Source organism: Ovis aries, chromosome 12 (assembly GCF_016772045.2).
Source record: "Ovis aries strain OAR_USU_Benz2616 breed Rambouillet chromosome 12, ARS-UI_Ramb_v3.0, whole genome shotgun sequence".
NCBI lineage: Eukaryota > Metazoa > Chordata > Mammalia > Artiodactyla > Bovidae > Ovis > Ovis aries.
The window spans coordinates 44,098,629-44,112,475 of NC_056065.1; the positions used below are offsets into that span (position 1 = coordinate 44,098,629).

The 13,847-nt window shown below is 40.7% G+C and overlaps 1 protein-coding gene across 7 annotated transcripts in view; it reads left to right on the plus strand.

The window, feature by feature from the left end:
* RERE (arginine-glutamic acid dipeptide repeats) overlaps positions 1 to 13,847 on the plus strand; it is a 418,492-nt gene that overhangs the window by 115,002 nt on the left and 289,643 nt on the right. For 2 of the 7 annotated variants that reach the window (XM_060396513.1, XM_060396514.1), the window contains one exon: positions 1 to 13,847. This exon is cut by the window's right edge and continues 24,205 nt beyond it. The exons of the other annotated variants lie outside the window; for them this stretch is intronic. The gene's annotated coding sequence lies outside the window, so the exon portion shown is untranslated. 7 annotated transcript variants of the gene reach the window in all.

Sequence of the window (13,847 nt, forward strand, 5' to 3'; positions counted from 1 at the left end):
GTCTAAATGCCTCTGAGGTATGAGGAAGGAGACCTAAGGCTTAGAGGAGTTGAGCAGTTTGACCGAGGCCTGCAGCTGGTCAGTGGGGAGGTCAAGATTGCAAGCCAGAGACTGAACCCTGTTCTTTCCTTGACCACCCCCCACCCACCCCCCCCACCCCCCCGCCGTTTCATCCTATTAGAGGTGACCTCTGTGAAAGGGCTTCCCCTGACCTTTCTGCTCACACCTGTGGCCCAACTTTGAGAGTTGTTTATGCTACCAGAGGGCCCTCGCTGAATTTCACACAGGAGGAACCAGTGCTGAGGTGATGCTGTGCATGAAGTTATTAGAAAGGGAAAGCTGATGTTACAGCAAGAGGAGGAAATGGAAGAATGATTTGAGTGAAAGAGGTCTGAAAAGTAAAGCAATACAAGGGGATAAAGGGAGGAGGATGGTGCTTCAAGTGTGTAGGGGGTGACAGTAGAATCCCATGTTCTAGGTTTGCAACTAGAGAATGAGAACTGAGAAAACACTGTTGAAAAAAAAGTACCAACCAATTACATAATCAGGAGTCAGTGGTACTCCTAAGGAGTTTTTGAGCAGAGCAGCCCAGGAGGCGGAGGATGGCCTGCGATGGTGGAAGCTTGTTTGCAGTTGGTAAGGAAATGTTGAGGAGTTTGGTAGCCAGGGAAGGAATGATGGAAGCTGACTGAAAGAGGTTACAGGTTAATGGCATTAACTGGTTGATGCATTAAAGAGGTTAATGGCAGTTGTGTCTGTAGGTAAGATTTTATGATGATTCACATGACAGTTGTGTTCAGGTTCTTGAAATAAAATGAGGCAGTGGATGTGAATTGCTTTAGAAAGAAGAAAATATTTTGATTTTAGAGGATTAGTCAGATGTTTACTTGTGAAGAGTTTAAAGAATATGGTAGATAAGTCTGGGGGGATCCTTTATAAAGCTAAAATATTTTTGCCAGTATAGATCAGAAATAATCTCTTGGTTCTAAAGACAAACAATTAGATCTGTTTGTCATGTCTTGTTTCCACAAAGTGAATCAGCTTTTGCAGTTGCAGTTAAAAAAAAAGGGTCAGTTTGTATGTGACTGTTTCGCTTCCGAGGAACAAAATAGAGTTGAATATATCGTGCATTTGAAAAATTGCTCAAGTCAGACGCCTCCAGATGGTGTGTGCTGCTGTGTTCACAGCTGCATTTACCTCAAGCTCCCCAGATTGTCTTCTAATAATTTAAGAATAGCTGGTTAGAAACAGTGATATGGTCAAGTCTCTGCTGGTTTTGAACCTCAGCAGCAGTAGAAACCTATGTGCCTTTTGTAACATGCTACATGAAATTACTTCCTTCCTTCCTTTTGCATTGTTTTCAGGATTTCTTCTTGGGCTGATTTATGCTTTGCACAGACAGCCTTAGTACTTACACATAGCTGTCAATGATCAGGTTCTTTTCATGTAGTCTCGGGTGAGATTGGAGAATGGCTTTTGATTAGCTTTAAATGATGTTTTTGTTGTCTTAATAATAATCTTTTTAATATATCAAATATATATAGTTGATACTTTTAGACATATAGTATGGTGAGCATTTTGTTTGTTTGTTTGTTTTTGATGTTACCAACCAACAACAACAAAAAGACAAAAACTCTTTAAATACTCGCATCTGCTTCCCAATATAAGTGTGTTTTCCTTTTACAAGGATTTAATAAAAGTTATTTTGGAAGAACTCAGATTACTAAGTCTTAATTTTTTTGGCCATACATCCTACTGTTTGTATGCTTAGTGGAAGAAACAGTTTTGATAAATTAGATGTAAAATGTAGGCAAATAGTTTGAAACATTATCTAGGAATTTTAAATATGTGAGCAGGGATGGTAAGACAGACAAGCACATTTTTTATTAATTGACCAAAATAATGTAGAAAAACATACCAAGATCAAACCATTTAAACAGTTGTTTTCTCCTTTTGGTTCTAGGTATTACGTCTTACTGTTGTCTTTTTTTTTTTTTTATCCATAAACACTTTATTTCCTGAGAGATTACATTTGTTTTTCTTTTCAAAATATCTTTTTTCTACCTCCTCTGGTATCACTCCCCAAAAATCTAACTTTCAAACGAATTACATATAAATTTGAGATAAATGGGCCGACCTGATCATGGTAAAGAACAAACTTCTGTATCTTTTTACATTTATGAAATCAGGTACAAAAATCAGCATGCCCCACTGAGGAAAGGGAAAAAAACTGTTAAACCAGGCTAAGAAAGTACATTGAAAGAAATGTCACCTTCCCAAAGTTCCTTCCTAGAAGCTGGCTGGTTGTAGACAATGTATATACTAGTGAATGTATATAGAGTCTCAGACTCATGAGTTGGGTTTTACCAGTTAAATAAATGCTAGGGCAGTGCTAAGTAGCCATTAATAAATGAGACTTCTGAATTTCATATATGGCTGTTTAGTATAAACCTTCACAGAGCATTTTTGATGATGAGTTAATACATATACCTAGAACATAAAAAGTGTTAAGAACAGAGCCTACCTAAGCACAATAAGCATTTAATAAGTGTCAACTATTTCTAACAATACGGTCAAAGCTTACAGTAATAATCAAAACAGACAGGTTTTACAAAACTAATGTCTGATGAGAAAGAAAATTTCAATTTTGCTCTCATGTCTTTGCAGTTATGTATGAGAACATGTGTATTCCTACTGCCGTAATTCTAAAACAAACCAGTACCTATAGTTGCAAATGTTTAGCTTCGAAAGGTTTTCAGCAGGAAGGTCACAAGGTGACACTGCTGCTGCTGCTGTCACCTCAGTCGTGTCCAACTCTGTGCGACCCCGTGCGACCCCATAGATGGCAGCCCACCAGGCTCCCCGTCCCTGGGAGTCTCCAGGCAAGAACACTGGAGTGGGTTGCCATTTCCTTCTCCATACTGTTGTCTTTTTTGTGTGTGGATATCTTCTTATTAGGGCTTCCCTGGTGGCTCAGACGGTAAAGCGTCTGTCTACAATGCGGGAGACCCAGGTTCGATCCCTGGGTTGGGAAGATCCCCTGGAGAAGGAAATGGCAATCCACTCCAGTACTATTGCCTGGAAAATCCCGTGGACAGGAGTCTGGTAGGCTACAGTCCATGGGGTTGCAAAGAGTCGGACACGACTGAGTGACTTCACTTCCCACTTCCGTATCTTCTTATAATGAGAAAAATTATGTAGAATACTTTTAACCTAAGTGTATACTCTCTGACTGGGCTTCCTAGGTCACCCAGTGGTAAAGAATCAGCCTCCCAGTGCAGGAGACATGGGTTTGATCCCTAGTTCAGGCAGATCCTCTGGGGAAGGAAATGGCAACCCACTCCAGTATGCTTGTCTGGGAAGTCCTATAGACAGAGGAGCCTGGTGAGGTGCAGTTCATGGGGTCGCAAACAGTCAGGCATGACTTAGTAACTCAATAACAGCATATTCTTTTGACTACTTACCTGGGCAGTATCTCTTTCATGGGCTGTTCTCTTTCCACAGAGCATAATTCTCACGTTGACTAGATAAATAGATAAGGGTAAGTGTTCAGCAATGGAATGTTCACCTTTTTAAAAAACACATTAAATGTGCAGTGAAGGAAGTAGAGCAATTAGTGCTCACTCTGAAGTGTGTGTGTGTGGGGGCAGGAGCAGGGTAAGTTTTGATCTTTGAGTGGAAAGGAAGAATAGAAAGTGCTGGAAGAAAGTAATGTCTAAAGCAGTCTCACCTTTTTTGGGGAAAGCTTTCTTCAGTTTTGTGAACAGGCTTAAATTGATTGCATGGACATTTATTATTGGATAAGTAAATATTTTATTTATGTGATACATAAAACACTAAAAATTAAACCACTGTTTAATAAATTAATTAAATCAATAGAATTTATTACAGGGAGCAGTTTTAATTTTATAGAAAAATGGAGTGGAAAGTACAGAGTCCCCACTTGTACAGTCTCTTTCCACCCTGTTGTCCCTCTTATTAACATCTTGTGTTACTGTGGTACGTAGAGTTGATGATGCAATATTGATACCTTACTGTTAACCAAAGAAACAAAAGGCAAAGGAGAAAGGAAAAGATACATCCAAATGAATGCAGAGTTCCAAAGAATAGTAAGGAGAGATAAGAAAACTTTCTTAAGTGAACAATGCAAAGAAATAGAGGAAAACAATAGAATGGGAAAGACTAGAGATCTCTTCAAGAAAATCAGAGATACCAAGGGAACATTTCATGCAAAGATGGCCACAGTAAAGGACAGAAACTGTAAGGACCTAACAGAAGCAGAAGAGGTTAAGAAGAAGTGGCAAGAATACACAGAAGAACTGTACAAAACAAGGTCTTAATGACCAGATAACCACGGTGGTGTGGTCACTCACCTAGGGCCAGACATCCTGGAGTGTGAAGTCAAGTGGGCCTTAGGAAGCATCACTATGAACAAAGCTAGTGGAGGTGATGGAATTCCAGTTGTGCTAATTCAAATCCTAAAAGATGATGCTGTGAAAGTGCTGCACTCAATATGCCAGAGAATTTGGAAAGCTCAGCAGTGGCCACGGGACTGAAAAAGGTCAGTTGTTCGTTCCAATCCCAAAGAAAGGCAATGAATGCCAAAGAATGTTCAAACTACTGCACCATTTCTCATTTCACATGCTAGCAAGGTAATACTCAAAATCCTTCAAGCTGGGCTTCAACAGTACGTGAACCAAGAACTTTCACATGTACAAGATGGATTTAGAAAAGGCAGAGGAACCAGAGATCAAACTGCCAACATCTAGTGGATCATAGAAATACCAAGAGAATTCTAGAAAAACATCTACTTGTGCTTCATTGACTACACTAAAGCCTTTGACTATGTGGATCACAACAAAACATGGAACCTCTTGGTTACCTGTGTTCCTCATTTGGCAAAAGATTTCATTTTACAGAGAGAAAGAGATACTTAGAATTTTTTAAAATAAACTTATTCCAGCCTAAGGTCCATATTTGCTTTTGGTGGTTGTTCAGTCGTTCAGTGGTGTCCAACTCTTTGCAGTGCCATGCAGCACACCACACTTCTCTGCCCTCCACTGTCCCCTGGCGTTTTCTTAAATTCACATCCATTGAGCCTTATTTGCTAGATACTTATAAAAGTAAAGATTTGCATTAATTATTGCATGACCAGAGTAATCAGAGCACTCAGAGATGAGGACCGTTTGATCTTGCCTTTGTATAGTCAATGGGGTCACACAGAGTTAGACAAAACTGACTGACTTTCACGTAGATTTTGACTTTGGGAGGTTATAAATTGCAGCAGTGAATATTGAAGGGTTTTACTATTAGGTAAATACTGCACACTTCTGAAACGAGGTTAGAATTACTTCCCAAATATGGTTTATTTAGAATATTTTTGACTTTGCATCTGTCCGATAGTTACTTATTGGAGATGAATATCAACCTAACTGTGCCCTGTGCTTCCCCACAGCCTTGGTGTTGAAGATGAGTTGAATAGGTTCTCCTGGGGGTTATGCATATCATTCATTCTTTTATCAAGGGTTCTTGACTTTCTTTTTGTCAGAGACTCTGTTGAGTATTGGTGTAAGCTGTGGTTTCTCCTGCAGAGCAGAGCTGTGAACATTTGCCTGCATGTCCACAGCAAGCAGCTGCAGGTCATTTATGGAGCTCCTGCAGCCTGTCCATAGACGGGAGCTCATTTAGGAACTCCTCTTCTAGGGAGCCTTAAGTCTCTGTTTAAATTACCAAGGATCCTGTGTATTTTTTATTTTGGGTAGATTTGCTTTACTTGAATAGTGTGGTTTGAGTTCATTGACCTGTCTGGAGCCTGTGGAATTGCTGTTTGTGTGTCCTGAACAGTTTATCCAGGGCTTCCTGAAGGTGCTCTTGGCCACGGCAGACTGCTGTCTCTATGAGGACACAGAGGAGAGCCTTTTCTCAGCTCTCAGTTCCAGAAGGAACTGACCTCCTCCTGAGCCTGTGGTTTGTTTCTGACTTCCGGATTTAGAATCCTGTGACGAATCAAGTTTCTTCTGAGTTATCTGCTTATAAAATGTTGTCTACATCTAACAAAAGGCATAAATGAACCGAACATCTTTTTCATGGTTTCATTTTCTCAGTCCTCCCTCTCCCCCTTCAATTTTCTTTTGTCCCTAAAAAGAAAGAAACAGTATAGTAGTGTACAGTTAGAATACAGGCTCTGCACCCCCATGTGATCCCTGAGACCTGCAGTGTGGCCTGAGGGAGCCGGTTTCAGCCTTGTGTGCTCAGAGTCCTCTTCTAAAAAGTGTTCCTGCTTTGTGTGGCTCCCATGAGGGTGATACCAGAGAGTGCGTAGAGCAGTAACTGGTCCGGGTACATGCTGTCTGCATCTTAGCTACTTAGTTATGCATCCAGTTCCCTCATCTATTTAAAATTTTATATTGTATGAATATCAGTAAACTGCCTTAAGTAAGCCCTTTTAAAAGTAAGCCATGTTTTACACTCCTCTGAAGATTTGTATTTGTATAAATAGACATTTTATGTATTTTTATATAAAATTTATAAAAAGGTTTAATTTCTGCCTGAAGACAGTCATTAAGCATGTCATGGAGGAGAGTGAAATAGCGACTGAACAACAAAGGAGAGTGCTAGGGGCTGAGGATTCTCCCCAATTTCAGATGGGCTTCCTAGGTGGCGCTATGGGCAAAGAATCTGCCTGCCAACGCGGAAGGTGTGAGATGCCAATTTGATCCCTGGGTCAGGAAAATTCCCTGAAGGAGGAAATGGCACCCCACCCCAGTATTCCTGCTGGGAGAATTCCATGGACAGAGGAGCCTGACAGGCTACAGTCCACGGGGTTGCAAAGAGTTGAATACAACTGAACGTATGAGTACACACACCCAAATTTCATATGCTTATCCTAACCCACAATATTTTGGTATTTGAAAGTGAAGCTTTGGGAGGTAATCAGGTTTAGATGGGAAAAGGCAATGCACCCCACTCCCATACTCTTGCCTGGAAACTCCCATGGACAGGGGAGCCTGGTATGCTGCAGTCCATGGGGTTGCTAGGAGTCGGACACGACTGAGCAACTTCACTTTCACTTTCATGCATTGGAGAAAGAAATGGCAACGCACTCCAGTGTTCTTGCCTCGGGAATCCCAGGAACGGGGGAGCCTGGTGGGCTGCCGTCTGTGGGGTCGCACAGAGTCGGATACGACTGAAGCGACTTAGCAGCAGGAGCAGCAGCTTTAGATGAGGTCATGTGGGTGGGGCCTTATGATGAGAATAGTGTCCCTGTTTGAAGAGAAAGAGTGTGACGTCTCGCCCTGCCACGTGAGGGCACAATGAGAAGGTGACTAATGAGAAGGTGAGAAGAGACTAAGTGCCCTGAGTTGGCTGGGACCTTGACCTTGACTTCCCAGTCCCCAGAACTGGGTGAAATACACTACTTTTCTTCAAGCTGCCCAGTCTGTGGCATTCTGATATTGCGCTGGAGCAGACTAAAACACAGTAAATTTCATACATGAAGAGTAGAAGGTGATCATTAGCTTATCACAGAGACAGCTGTTTGAGAGGGAAATGGGGATGATGCTTCTGTTTGCAGAAGGCTTTACCCCTACTGGCTAGCCTTCCTGACCTCTGGTTGGTTCTCACAATACCTTTAGAAGGCAGCAGAGCAGATGCTGGCTTCTCCTGTGAGAGAGCCAGGTCAGGAGAAGTCAGCTGAGCGGCTCGTGTTCACAGTGCCCATTTTAGAAGTTCCCGAGCCTCTTTAATAGCCGTGGTTTCTGACTTCTATATCTATTGTTTGTTCATGAACACTTTAATATTGTCAGTTCAGTCTTATAATTCTTTTCCTTAGAAGAATATAACCTTTACTTTTAGTCTTTACAGGGATATTATTTTCAAAGTGGGGAGTTTCCTGCATTTTACATTTCAACTTGAGAATTTTTGAAACATCGGTGGTGAAGTAGTTGAATTTATTTATCTTTACTGTCTTTTTAGGGAGAAAAATAGAATTTATAAGTTCTTTGTTTGGCCTGCTGGTTAGATTTGAAGTATAAAATTCCTGTGAAGTAACATTAACTCTAAGAAATGTGATATTAGCTGAATTCATACTTAGCACATTTTATTCTTCTATAGGTCTACATATAGGTTTGCCTTTTAGTCTTGCTGGTGAGATTCTAATATGTAGGAGTTATTTGGGGCTATCCATGGTCAAAAGGTTGCTGTTTGTTTTGGTCAAGGTGCTTTGAGTATGTCTTGATCAAAGGGATGAAACAGGAGGGTTAGAACCTAAAACTGTAATGAGTTAAAAGCGGCGGGAAACCCTTAACTCCAAACTTCCATCTAGACTCTGTCCTTCATTCTGAATGAATTCTGAATTCCTGAAAATATTTATGAGCCATCAGAATATACTGTATTTGCTCCATTTCCCATTAAATTTTAACAAAGTAGAATTAAAAAGCACAAAATTTTACTTCCTGGTGATAAAGTGATTCATGTGAGATCAAAAAGTTGGAATAGATTAAAAAAAATTGAGATAAAATTTCCTTACCAGATCTATTAAACAATTGTACAAGTTAATGGTTTTTAGTGTATTTGCAGTCTTGGGCCAGCTCACTGGTGGCTTTATCTGCAGTGCAGGAGACACAGGTTTGATCCCTGGGTTGGAAGATCCCTTGGAGAAGGAAATGTCAGACCACTCCAGTATTCTTGCCTGGGAAACCCCATGGACAGAGGAGTCTGGTGGGCTACAGTTCATGGGGTCACAAAAGAGTGGGGCACGACTTAGTGGCTGAACAGCAACAGCAGCATCATAATATAACTAGGAATAGGTTTTATATGGCAGTTTCTGGTGATTAATTGAATGTTCCTAGATAATCTTTTATGGGTAAATTTGTTCTATGAATAAGAATATAACTTATCTGTATGATTTAGTATTACAGTATATAGTTGGCTTAAGGCATTCAGACCCATCTCTTGTTTATACTGGTGCGACATAAGGAAATTAACTTCAGCCCAAGGTTATTAAATCCTTCAGTGACTGATGACTCCTTTCAAGGGGATTATAAGCAGTTATGAATATAATGTGAAAAGAGTTGTAGTCTCTTTTAGCATATTATCCGGAGAAATTGCAACTTTTCCAGAGCTTTGTTTCTACATTTGATGTGCCCAAAATATGTTTATATATTTTCCACCTTGAGCAATTTGTGTTCATTTGTTAGTAGAAAGGCTGATGGTGGGTGTTTCTTAGATTATGGGACTTTTCTTCATGCTTTTTTCCAGTTAGTTAATGAAAATCAAGTGGGCCCTTAAGGCTGCTTTTTCTCTTTCCTAGTCCATTCACTTGCCTGCTGTCCTAGCTGACTGTTTCATGCTTCTTCCCTGTCTTAATGCTCGGTTTTCTGCTTCCGTGAGATAAACCAAGCCAGTCCAAAGAGGACTTCTGCTGACACCACCTCTGGGCACCTCGCGGGCCCAGCTTGCAGCACACACCTTGCCTTCCCCACTGCCCGGAGATAGAGCATCCACCCTCTCCCTCACATAGTCATTTTCCGTCTCTCACATCAGGCATGTTTTGAACTCTGTTGGATCATATAGATTTTCTGCTTTTCTCCATCTTAAGACAAATACAAAATCAAAATCTTCCCCCCCTTTGACCCCAGTGCCCTTATTTCTCTGCTCTGCCTTGCAGCAAAACATCGCAACATGAGTTTTCTGCACTCAAGGTCCCCAGCTCTCTCACCTCTCTTAAATCCATCACCCGCCATTCCAGGGAAGCTGCTTCGGTAAAGATTGACATGTCCTTGGCACTGCCTGTTCCCTGTCCTGGAATCTGTCCCCAGATATCTGTGTGTTCTTCCTTTCACGTGTCAGTGAGGCCTACCTTGACCCTCCATCTCTGTTTCCCTTGCCCTGCTCTGTTTTTTCCCTCTAGACTATCCTCCTCTTATATACTATATATGTTTATTTTCATTACTTATTCCTTGTTCTTCCCACTAGAATGTAAAGTACTGAAGGGCAGGGATTTTAACTGTGCAATTTACTGATTTATCCCTGGCACCTGGAACAGTAACTGACACAGAATAGATGTCAGTTTTCTGCACTGTGCCCTAGGACTTATGGCTCTAAGAATTATCTAAATGGATATAACTAAAATTTTATCTCTAGTCCACGTCTACTCAGCTGCTTTCTTCATATGTCCACTGTGGTGTCCACTAGCATCTAAAACTCAACATGCCCAAATGGAACTTCTGCTGTTTCCCCGTACCCCACACACAGGGACTTCCGAGCCAAGGTGGCACTAGTGGTAAAGAAACTGCCTGGCCGTGCAGGAGTTGCAGGAGACCCGGGTCCGATCCCTGGGTCAGGGGGATCCCCTGGAGGAGGGCATAGCAAGCCACCCAGTATTCTTGCCTGGAGAATCCCAAGGACAGAGGAGCCAGGCAGGCTACAGGCCATAGAGTTGGAAAGAGTCAGACAGGACTGAAGTGACTTAGCATACACACCCTACATATAGCCGTGGGGTTTGTTCTTCAGTTAGTAGGATCTTACTTATCACCTCTTTTCTTTGGTTGCTTAGTTCTATCTGGCACTTTTTAAAACAGTTACATTTTTTGAAATATTGAAAGAAATTTAAAACAGTGATGTACCAATGCAGTCAGTGTCCATTACTTGATTTATTAATTTAACCAATGACCCCCCCCACCCCCGACCACTGTTCCATAGAATTATTAGTTAGTTTTTTGATGTTTGATACTTGTAAATATGGTTTTAGCTTTTAAAGTAAAGAGGTAAGAATACTTGTTACTGAAAGTTTGATTTATAATTGCGATCTGCTTAACAAATATAAAATACCTTTTTAGAAAACTTTTCCAAGTGTAGTGGATAAACTACTGAATCAGGAAATGTGTACTTAGAAGTTCCTCTCAGGGAGAACCAAATCAGTCCTCTTAAGATCCAAACTTGAAACTCGTTTTAGAGGGACATGGAGTTAATGACATCTCTTCTGTAAATGTTGATCAGTCTTATAGTGTCGTAAATAACGAGACTGCTTTCTTCCAGTTGGATTTCAGTTGGCAATTACATTTGCTGTCTACCAGCAAATCATGAGATTTCTTGCGTATGAAACTCTTTAAAAGAATCTTATCCTTGCAGAAAATGTATGTTGATAGTTTACAGGACAGTGCCCAGGCACTGTAAGCAGACTTTGTTAGGTATAAAAATTATGATTTGTTTAATATTACTATATTCATATTTGCTTTATTATTACATTTCCCTCAATGATAGAGATCAGAGAAACTCACAATAATGTTTTCTGGTTTTTTTTGGAACAAGTAAAGGAGCAGAACAATCATTTTTGGTTAATTTAATGCAGTGGTGGTATCATAAGGAGAATCGCATTGTGATCAGACTATGCCAAGATAACCCAGTACATCAGTGAAAAATTTGGTTGACATTTGATAGATGGGAAAAGGAGAAGGAATTTGCCTGAAGTTTTTACTTTTTAATGATGGAGTTTCCTTTTTACATCCAGTGCATTGATGTGGGATCTGTTTTTAATAGTAATAGAGAAAGAATCTTTGATTTACAGGTCTGGTAATATACATTTCCTTTCTCTGTGACCCTAAAATACTCTCAACTTAATCCTCAGCATATTGAGGTGGGATCATAATTCCCATTTAACAAAGGAGAAAAATAGCTGAGAGGTCAAGTCATCTTACTCACTGCCCCTCAGTATTTGGTTTGATTGCCATGTCTTTATCTTCTAATGCTTTCTCTTCTAAGATTAAAAGCAAATCTAAATATATTGATGTGCAGTTTTTGCTTAACTCAATTATTAAGTTCAGTTTCCTTTAACTTCTGTAATACTCATTTAAAAAATTTATAAAAAAGTTTTTCTGATTTCCATGGCATTAGAAACAGTATATAAAAATTTACTGAGAAGCTAAAAGCTGAATTTGTTAGATTTATCAATTGGGATCTGAAGAGGATTAATTTAGAAATGGGCTTTAATAAAAAACTGATTGCTTAAATGGAACCCATCAGTGAATTATGTATTGTAACTCAGGAGATCAGCTCTATATTTGGACTAGTGAAGGGGCTTCTAATTCAGCTTTGCTTTTTATGCAATTTGTCTTCTGTGTTCACTGGCATTGCAGGAGGAGAGGTTCTGTGTATAGCCCTTGGGCAGGTAAGACTGCAGGACATAAGATTGTGGCTCCTCCAGAGACAGTCAAGCACTTTTGTACTTAGGTGGACTTCCCACGGTAAAGAGTCTGTCTACAATGCGGGAGACCTGGGTTCAATCTGTTTATCGTTCTTGTTTGTTTTTTAAAATTTCCTAGTTGAAATATAGGGTTTTGTTGTTGTAAATCTGACAGTGCTAATATATCATTGTTTTCTTTTTTCCTTCAGAAATTTTTTATTAGAGTACATATGAGTTCAGTTCAGTTCAGTTGCTCAGTCATGTCAGACTCTTTACGACCCTGTGAATCGCAGCACACCAGGCCTCCCTGTCCCTCACTAACTTTTGGAGTTTACCCATTGAGTCGGTGATGCCATCCAGCCATCTCATCCTCTGTCGTCCCCTTTTCCTCCTGTCCCCAATCCCTCCCAGCATCAGAGTCTTTTCCAATGAGTCAGCTCTTCGCATGAGGTGGCCATAGTATTGGAGTTTCAGCTTCAGCATCAGTCCTTCCAACGAACACCCAGGACTGATCTCCTTTAGAATGGACTGGTTGGATCTCCTTGCAGTCCAAGGGACTCTCAAGAGTCTTCTCCAACACCACAGTTCAAAAGCATCAATTCTTTGGCGCTCAGCCTTCTTCACAGTCCAGCTCTCACATCCATACATGACCACTGGAAAACTATAGCCTTGACTAGATGGGCCTTTGTTGGCAAAGTAATGTCTCTGCTTTTGAATATGCTATCTAGGTTGGTCATAACTTTCCTTCCAAGGAGTAAGCGTCTTTTAATTTCATGGCTGCAGTCACCATCTGCAGTGATTTTGGAGCCTCAAAAAATAAAGTCTGATACTGTTTCCCCATCTATTTCCCATGAAGTGATGGGACCAGATGCCATGATCTTCGTTTTCTGAATGTTAAGTTTTAAGCCAACTTTTCCACTCTCCTCTTGCACTTTCATCAAGAAGCTTTTTAGTTCCTCTTCAATTTCTGCCATAAGGGTGGTGTCATCTACATACCTGAGGTTATTGATATTTCTCCAGGTAATCTTGATTCCAGCTCGTGCTTCTTCCAGCCCAGCATTTCTCATGATGTACTCTGCATATAAGTTAAATAAGCAGGGTGACAATATACAGCCTTGACGTACTCTTTTTCCTACTTAAAACCAGTCTGTTGTTCCACGTCCAGTTCTAACTGTTGCTTCCTGACCTGCATACAGGTTTCTCAAGAGGCAGATCAGGTGGTCTGGTATTCCCATCTCTTTCAGAATTTTCCACAGTTTATTGTGATCCACACAGTCAAAGGCTTTGGCATAGTCATTAAAGCAGAAATAGATGTTTTTCTGGAACTCTCTTGCTTTTTCAATGATCCAACTAGCCAATCTGATCACACGGACCACTGCCTTGTCTAACTCAAGGAAACTAACCCATGCTCTGTGGGGCCACCCAAGACGGATGGGTCATGGTGGAGAGGTCTGACAGAATGTGGTCCACTGGAGAAGGGAACAGAAAACCACTTCAGTATTCTTGCCTTGAGAACCCCATGAACAGTATGAAAAGGCAAAATAATAGGATACTGAAAGAGGAACTGCCCAGGTCAGTAAGTGCTCAATATGCCATGGAGATCAGTGGAGAAATAACTCCAGAAAGAATGAAGGGATGGAGCCAAAGCAAAAACAATACCCAGCTG